Source organism: Crocuta crocuta, unplaced genomic scaffold (genome assembly GCF_008692635.1).
Source record: "Crocuta crocuta isolate KB4526 unplaced genomic scaffold, BGI_CrCroc_1.0 scaffold143, whole genome shotgun sequence".
NCBI lineage: Eukaryota > Metazoa > Chordata > Mammalia > Carnivora > Hyaenidae > Crocuta > Crocuta crocuta.
This window is the reverse complement of record NW_027529175.1, coordinates 1,697,979-1,707,535: the sequence shown is the minus strand read 5'-3', so window position 1 is coordinate 1,707,535 and position 9,557 is coordinate 1,697,979.

Here is a 9,557-nt window from a genome sequence, read left to right as displayed (position 1 = left end):
ACCCTCCGGACCCTACCTAACTGTCTGCCAGATCCACAAGATGGTCTTTCACTTACCCGAGGCCTGGGTTCCCCCAGAGGCCTCATTTATGCATTTATTGTTCTTGTATGTGCCCCATGCAGAGACATACACAGCACTACTACTGCCCTCTGGGAGCTCACGGACTAGATGGGTGCTGGTTGTGGACACGGAAACGAGGGTCAGGGAGGCCCTGCAACCAGCAGGTGCACAGTGGAAGCTGGCAGGAGTGGAGACACTTTCACCGATGCTTCCCCGGCACCAAACGCAGGTCCTGGCACACAGCTGGGCTTACATAATGTTGATGAACAGCCAAACCAGAGACACCAGGGAAGGCTTCCCTGGGAAGGTGTTCTCCGGGCTGGGTCTTAGAGGCAAGATCTGTATCAGCCTAGAAGAAGACTAAGTCTGAAAACCTCTGGTTTGGCAAAATTTTGGTTTACTTTCAAGATTGAAAAATTCTGGGAGCCTGGGTGGCTCAGTCGTGAGGCATCTGACTTTGACTGGGGTCATGAACTCACAGTTAGAGGGTTCAAGTCCCACAATGGGTGAGCACAAGCCCTGCTTCCAGTGAGCTCCGGCCCTGCTTTGGGTAAAACCACGAGCTCTGGGTGAGCACTGCTTCTCTCTCTCTCTCTCTCTCTCTCTCTCTCTGCCTCTTGCTCACTTGTGCCCCCCTCCAAAAGAAAACAAAAAAGAAAAATCGGGCAATTTCCAAAAAGAAAGAAAGACAGAAAGAAAAATGGGAGCTTTCACAATAAAAGCTGGACTTGTAGCCTCTCCTGAAAACACAAAAGATCTTGCAACACGGGGCTGACAAATCCTCTGGGTGACCATCTCTTTGTGCTGAGAAGTTGTGGCTCCAGACATGAGCCACATCCTCCTCCAACCCACTTCTAAAGCTCACACTTTCCTGCCTGCTCCTCATGGACATCTGCGCTGACTCTTGTGTAGAACCCAGTTCTTCAGCTGCCTCATTACTCTTATTTAGAAAGCTTTTAATTCAGGGCTTCTCAACTTGAAGAAGGAAGGAAAGATAGCCTCATAGGAATTTTTCAAATCACTCTTGTGTTCTAGAAGGATTCCCACTGTCCCCGCTCTCTCCACCCACCGTCAGAAGCCCAACCTCACCCCTGCCACACTGGCAGTGCTGAAGTGTGGAACTTCCACCCACGAAGTTTCCCCGATCCCGCAGGAAGATGTGTCGACGCTTACTCTCATCTCACATGGCGGCAGTCACGCCCCCTTCTTGCTAATCATCACTAGAGTCTGTCACCTAGCAACACAGCATCCAGTGAGAGAGCAACCGCACACCAGTTCATTCATCCCTTCAACAGACATTGACTGAGCTGCTCCCACGCCTGGGACAGTCAGGGACTCAAAAAAGATTCATTGCATGAATGAATGAAGATACAGGGATGAATGAGGCCCCAAAGGAGATCATACTCTGGGCAGGAGAAAAACCAGATTGAAAAAAAAAAAACAGAGTTATAATACAGGCTATAACAGATGGGTGTATGCATATGTGAATTCCAAAGAAGCCACAGGCCAGTATAGAGAAGTCAGGGAAAGATGAAGGGATAGTTCAATTAGGTCTTAAAAAGGAGCGGGAGGGGCGCCTGGGTGGGTTAGTTGGTTAAGCGTCCGACTTTCGCTTAGGTCATGATCTCACGGTTCGTGGGTTCGAGCCCTACGTCGGGCTCTGTGCTGACTGCCAGCTCAGAGCCTGGAGCCTGTTTCAGTCCGTGACTCCCTCTCTCTCTGACCCTCCCCTGCTCATGCTGTCTCTCTCTCGGTCTCCTAGAAATAAAAAAAAAAAAGGAGCGGGAGATCGTTAGGACAGGAAGAAGGAACAGAAGAAACCATATACCAGGGCAAAGGAACATCACAGGCAAAAGCCCTGAGGTATGGTACTGCGTGGCACATCTGAGGCCATGGGGAAGTTCAATATCAATAGAGCAGAGGGTATACCAAGATTCCCAAAACCCATATCCACAAGGTTCAAGCCTGCCCTAAAATTCAGACAGCAGATCAGAGTCCTTTTGAGACAGAGGCCAGGCACACAGCCCTGCACGGCCTACCCTGGGCACAAGGACTGGTCAGGAGAATGTTTGCAGAATAAAGCTGAAGATGGAACAGAGACAGGAAGGGAAAACAGAAATAATTCCCATGCCACGCACAGGCCAAGATGCTTTCTCACTTGTTTCCCTCAAGGTTGCTGTACAGCCCACAGGCCCTGAACGATCTGGCCCTGCCCATTTCACCCTTCCCCGTGCCTCCCAGTCCTGGGTGGGGGTGGGGAAGGACAGGCGCTTCCTGAGTTTATGGTCTCTGTGTTACAACATCTCTCTCCTGCCTTTTCAGTCTTCCAGTATCTGTTTAACCAGTTTCCTACATTAAGTTCTCCTGCTTAGGGGGCGCCCTGGTGGCTCAGTCGGTTAAGCGTCCAACTTTGGCTCAGGTCACAATCTCACGGTTTGTGGGTTCAAGCCCCACATCGGGCTCTGTGCTGACAGCTCAGAGCCTGGAACCTGCTTTGGATTCTGTGTCTCCCACTCTGTCTGCTCCTCCCCCGCTCGTGCTCTGTCCCTCAAAAAAGAAATAAACATTACAAAAAAAAAAAACCAGTTTGGCGTCTGTTTTCCTGCCTAGAAATGAATAAAGGAATTCATGCGTGGAGACACAGACCAGCACGAGTGAAAAGGAGAACACACAAAATGAAGATGGGGAGGTAGGCCAGGCCAGCTCACGCAGGGCCCGGGGGCCGAGTGACAACCTAGAGGAGGGGCTCAGGGGACTGGGACCTAGACTTCAGCACTGTCATCACCCTCTCAGCTCCTTGAAGCACCTGATGTTCCTGTGTGCCCCAAGGCTTCCTAGGGCGAGTGCCCAAGACTCTTGGCCCGAAGGGCTTTCTCTGATCACAGGAACATGTCCAATGTGAACACGGCCGCTGTACAAGTGCCAGGAAGGTAGCACCCCCAGCAGCAGTCCTCAAATGGGGGGCAGTGGAGGGGCCCCTGGGTGGGTCATTGGTTGAGTGTCCGACTCTGGCTCAGGTCATGATCTCGCAGTTCGTGTGGTCAGGCGGAGCCTGCTTGGGCCCCTCCCCCACTCAGTTCTCTCTCTCTCTCTCTCTCAGAAATAAACAAACATTTAAAAAACGGTGGGAGGTGGAAGTTAGTGGATAAACGCCAAGCTTCCTCACTCCTAAAGTAGATCCATCCAGAGGAGAGCTATGCCCACCTAAACGGAGTCTGAGACAGCATCCTAGTTGCCCACAGTGGTAACTGTGCACTGATGATACCTGTGTATCAAGCACACCATGTCCGTCAGCTTCCTCACCTGTCCTGGCTCACTTTCCCACGACTCTGCGGGCTCCCTGGGAACAGTTTCAAAATAGGCCACATGCTCTCAAACCCTTGCCTAAGGATTTGCATTTGATGAAATCTAAAACAAGATGTTACCAGAGATGTTTCCTTCCAGGAAGTAAGCTCTCCCAATAGGATTTTGGAATCGGGTCCCGTGCCAGCCAGGTGGCAAATAAGGGCTCTGTTACTGATGTTAAGTGGGATGGAGAGAGTCCCAAACATGCTGTACCAGCACACTCACTGGGACTCTAACTTCTGGCAGGCTGGAGTGGGGGACAGGTAGAAGATGCACTGGAGTCTGCGACAACTCCATCATTTGAAAAATAAGGGTAGGGGCACCTGGGTGGCTCAGTCAGTTAAGTGTCTGACTTCGGCTCAGGTTGTGATCTCAAGGTTGCTGAGTTCAAGCCCCACATCAGTCTCCATGCTGACAGTGCAGAGCCTACTTGGGATTCTCTCTCTGTGTCTCTCTCTGCCCCTCCCCTGATCATTCTCTCTCTCAAAATAAAAAACTTTAAAAAAAAGAAAGAAAATGGGGCACCTGGGTGGCTCAGTTAGTTGAGTGTCAGACTTCAGCTGAGGTCATGATCTCGCTGTTTGTGGGTTCAAGCACCGCATCAGGCTCTGTGCTGACAGCTCAGAGCCTGGAGCCTGTTTCAGATTCTGTGTCTCCTCTCTCTGACCCTCCCCTGCTCACGCTGTCTCTCTCTCTCTCTTTCTCTCTCAGAAAAAAAATTTTTTTTAATTTAAAAAAAAAGAAAGAAAAATACAAGGGTAATGATTATTATAAGGATTATGAAGCTGTCTGTCTACTTTAACTACCATGAAAGGCCAGAAGGCTCAAGTCAGTCCACTATCAATTCAAAGCACAGCATGAAAACCAGAAATCTCCATGGTGGTATCTAAATAGACCCTCATCCTCTGTACCCAGAGCACAGACAGTGCTGAAAACCAGGCCAAGATTTTCTTTACAAGTGACAAGCGAGGCTGAAGTCACTGCTCCCTCCCCTGCTAGGGGTTGAAAAGGGAAGCAGTGGGACTCTGGAACCTGGCTCGGACATTTGAGTAGATTCAGCTGAGAACCTTAAATGCCCAGATCACCATAACCATCAGGGACAGCAGAACTGGGCCCCTCCCTTTCATAAGGGGAACACAGCCTCTGTTCCCTGGAGACCTCGTAAAGTCCTCACGGGAGGCCGATGTCCTGCACAATGACACCTGCCCTCCTTGAGATCTGCCCTTTCCTGCCCTCAGGATTTCTAGACCCCAAACTAGGATCAAGTCTTACGAAAGAGCTTCAGAACCTGGCCAATCTGTTCGAGCAGGAACAAGGCCCTGCCTGGGAATGTGTCTGGGGAACAATGGATCAGGGAGGGTGGATTATAAGGCTGGAAAGGGGAGAGTTTATTGATTTGGGAAACCCTCTCATGATTCAGGATTTAACATTCTGGCAAGGGCTCCTGGACCTCCAGTTCTCATACCCTTCAGAATGGCCCCTTAAAGCTTGGAAACAAAGACATCCTACAGTAAATGAGGTAGAAATGCTGGACTTGCCTGGGCAGAGTAAAGACTCAAAAAGCTAAGGGAGGTGAGCACATTAGAATGGATTTAAAACAGAACCTGCCCGCTGATCACAACCTCTGGAAGACACTGTCTTCCCTAAAACAGTTCGGAACGCACCAATAAGAGGTCGCCATTGTTGAGGAACGGTGGTAGCCAATCTTGCAGGCCTGAGCTTACAGAAAAGATGCAGCTATGGAGCTGGGCTCCTCAGTGCCAGGGTGGATGACGGGAGTCTGAAAGCAGAGGCCAGGTGGTAGTACTCAATCACAGAGACAAGATAGATACAGTTACCATAATGGGGGAGAAAACTGGAAAGGCAATCAGATGGCCTTTAACACAGAGCTCTGTGGTGACTGATGGCCATTACATTGGAAAATCTACATTTCTCACCGACTTGGCAGACATGAACTGGCTCTCACACCAGGACCCATCAAATGAAGGGGAGGCCAGGTTCCCTCGAGGAAGGACCCTGAAATGCTGCAAAAAGTACATACAATAGAGGCTCCCGACTTCCTCCAAAAAGACTTTAAAGTCATTTACCAGAATAAATGTTCACTATGGAACAGAGGAATACCCAGATCTTTTGAGGGCTGTCGGTTACGGGTCTGAGTTGACCCTGATACCAGAAGACCCAAGTGTCATCACGGCATTCTTGTTAGAATGGGGGCATTCGGGGGTGCCTGGGTGGCTCTGTCGGTTAAGCGTCTGAATTCAGAGCATGATCTCACAGTTCCTGAGTTCGAGCCCCGTGTCGGGCTCTGTGCTGACAGCTCGGAGCCTGGAGCCTGCCTCGGATTCTGTGTCTCTTTCTCTCTCTGCCCCTCCCCCACTTCTGCTCTGTCTCTCTCAAACATAAACATTAAAAAAAAAAAAAATAGAAGAAGAATGGGGGCATTCGGACACTGGCGATAATGGAGTTATGGTCCTCTAGCCATTCCCCAAATCTCTGAGTGATCAGAATGGAGTTCTTTATCAGCTGGCAGAGCCACACATTTATTCCTTGACTTGTGGAGTAAGCACCACTATGTTCGGTATAGACCAAGTAGAAGTTCCTGAAACTGTCAGAGTCCTTCCTTTGGCCAACACAGCAAATGCAAAGCACTCCCCACAGCCTAGATGGAATGGAAGAGATTAGTATTATGTTTAATTCACTGGAATAGCCACACGAATCATGGTAAAGGACAGTGGACTACCATAGCTTAACCAAACGGTGGCCCTCATCACAGCCGCTGTTCCTGATGCAGTATATTTACTGGAATACAGCAACACCGCCTCCGGCACTTGGTGTGCTATTGACCTGGCAAGCGCACTCTTTTTAATGGCTACCAAGAAACAGATTGCATTCATCTGCGATGGACAGCAGGCCGCAGTCACTGTCTTACCCCAGAGCTAAGTTAACTCTCCTGCTTTCTATCACAATATAGTCCTGAAGAATCTTGATCACTTTGACACTGATCCACATACCATATCTTGAAGCTGCAGGTCTGTGCTGTGTCTAAAAGGCACTGTTGTGGTGCATATCTGCCACAACTCTCTGTAGCAGGTCTGTAACTGCTCACAAGGCTGTGGTTAATATTTATTAATTCCTTCTTCCACACCCCACTCTATGTTTCTTTTGTCCGCCGCCAGAGCTTCAACAGGTTAGCATTCTCTGCCTGGCAGAGTGCCTCAAAACTTCATTTTTGAAGGATCTGAATTCTTCGTGGACCTTTTTTATTGGGGTTGTTTTGATTTCCCATTAACTTTTAATACTGGACATGCAAGTGATAAGAGGTACCGCATGGAATCCTCTGGGCTCCAGACATAGTTTTGCTGCACGCAAGTTGTAACCAAAGCTTTGATTTGGCAACTGAGGTGAATCATCTCGGCCAGCAGAGTAAGCTCTTTCTACACCAACTAAGAAATGCAAAATGTCCAGACTCCGATTCAGGGGAGCCATAGCCGTGTCCCCTAATATTAGACATTCTCCCTTGGGAACTAAGACCTCCCATCAAGCTGAAAGTTGTGGGAGGAGAAATTAAAATTTACATGTAATAATGAGAAGAGCAGTTCTGGACCTTTGAACAGCACCATGGATTTATTGATCACTGGTTCAAAGCATTGTGTAAGGTAGACATGATGCTTCCACAGCTTTTTTTTTTTTTTCTTTTTTCAACTGGTGCCAGAACAGAATCTCCAGTACGTCATTCCACCATTCTTTCATGCCAGCTGCTTCTGGGCGATGGGGTACACAGTAATATTACTGCATTCTGTGCACACATGCTCCAATTCTTTCGTTAGGAAATTATTCCCTTGATCAGAAGCACTGCTGTGTGGAATACCATGAGTGTAGAAGGTTTTTCCAAAAGTCCATGGAGGGTGGTACTGGCAGACAGGCAGGAGTGCCTGGGTGGCTCAGCCGGTTAAGGGTCTGACACTTGCTTTTGGCTCAGGGCATGATCTCAGCGTCATGGGATCGAGTCCCGCATCAGGCTGTGCACTGAGCATGGAGTCTGCTTACAATTTTCTCTCTCTTGGGGTGCCTGGGTGGCACAGTCAGTTAAGCATCTGACCTGATTTCTCCTCAGGTCATGATCTCACAGTTTGTGGGTTTGAGCCCCACAAAAGGCTCTGTGCTGACAGCTCAGAGCCTGAAGCCTGCTTTATATTCTCTCTCTGTGTCTCTCAAAAGTAGACATTAATAAACAATTAAAACAAAAAAAAAGCTTGTTTGAGGTTTGTGGTTTTGAAATGTGCCTTGTCCTTAAGCCCTATATCTCTAGCTTTCTTCCTTCACATCAAAATTTCTTCAGAGATTAGCCTATCATTCTCTCACTACTGTTCTCTCCAGTCTCTCCCGTTGGGCTTTTGGCTGTCACTCCTTTGAAACTGCTCTTGCCAAGGTCACGGATGGGTGTCCGTGTTACTAAACCTGCTGGTAATTTTCGTGTCCTCCTCTTCCTTGACCTCTCAGTGGCATTTCAGACTGTTGAGCTCTCCGTCTCTCTTGGAACACTTTCTTCCCTCGACTCCTGAGAAAGCACATTCTCCTGCTTTGCCTCCAACCTCACTGGTTACTATCCACACCATCTCCAGTCCTGTGACTCCGAATATGCTACATGCTCTCAACTCCCCGATTTACAGCTCTAGCTCTATTCTCATGTCTGAGAAATCTCTTTAAATGCCTCCCTTTGTGATATGCCCACTTGGGTACCTAAGTGGCAGCTCAGATGTAACTTGGTGGAACTCTATTTTGATTTCCCTCATTCTCCCATATCTGGCCCCCATGGCAGTTAATAAAAGAGCTGCCAGCCACGTAGCTTCTCATTCTTTAAGCCTCTTTCCTTCAAGCTTTCTGTGCAATGAATCGGCAAATCTGGTCACTTCAACCTCCAATTTGCGCCCCACATCACAACACTTCTCACCAGCTCACTGGCTCTTCTGCTCAGGGTTTTTTTTTGTTTGTTTTTTCCGGGGGAGGGGGGTGTAGGGAGGGCAACCTGGAGTCCCCAGAAAGCACTTCCAGGGCTTTCTTCCATCATTCTCTTTCTACACCTCCCACCCACCACTATGTTTATCTCCATTTCAATTCTAATCAAGTCTTTATCCTCCACTCCTTGATATTTTAACCAACTCAGTTTTTTAAAAGTTTTCTCAACAAACAATAGGCTTTTCCTCAAAATCAGGGTAGTGTCAGGGGACCAGGGGCACAACGGAAACATGACACGAGGCTGCAGATTTGTTTCACAAAGATGGGGAGGCAGTGGGCACTAAGTGAGGGATGGACACACCACACAGGAGTTAATGATTGTACCTGGGTGATGGGCACCTGGGGGCTCATTTTACCACCAAGCCCTTTGTTTGTGTTAAAAATTCCCCAGAATAAAATCAAGTAGAGGGGCACCTGGGTGGTTCCCTCGGTTAAGCAGGGGACTCTTGGTTTGGGCTGAGGTCAAGATCTAACAAGGAACTGAGCCCTGCATCCAGCTCCATGCAGACAGCAAGGAGCCTGCTTGGGATTCTCTCTTTCCCTCTTTCTCTGCTCCTCCCCCGCTCCCCCTGTCTCTCAAAATAAATAAACTGACAAAAAAAAACCACACACACACACACACACACGTAGAAAACCCAAGGCTACCAACTTCTCTGTACCGACTTTATGGTTACGAACCCTTTTCCTGGGCTCTTAAAGTCAGACCTAGTTCCGGGGATCCGCAACAGAGGGAGTTTCGGGAGAGCTGGCTGTTGTGACAACCAGGAGCGGAACACGGCGAGCCTCCCACTGCCGAGCCACCAGGGCGGGACCGCGGGCGTGTCTACTTGGCTCACCCCCGCAGCTCCGCACCCGGCCGGGCCCACACCTTCCCCGCGGCCGGGAGGACACAGCTCAGCTCGGGGCTGAGGCTCCGCCCCCGGTGAGGCCCTGCACGTGCCGCAGGGGGACCCCGGGCGCCNAGCGCCGGGACCGCCCCCTCCCCCTCCCGCTCCCTCCCTCCCGACAGCAAGGGGGAAGCGCTAAGGCTCTGGTCCCTGGGCAGCCACAGCCCTGGGGTTTTGGCGGGTGGCTCGAGTTTCGGGCCTCACGAGGGTTAGAGAAACACCCTGGGGCGAGGTGACCCACGCCAGCCC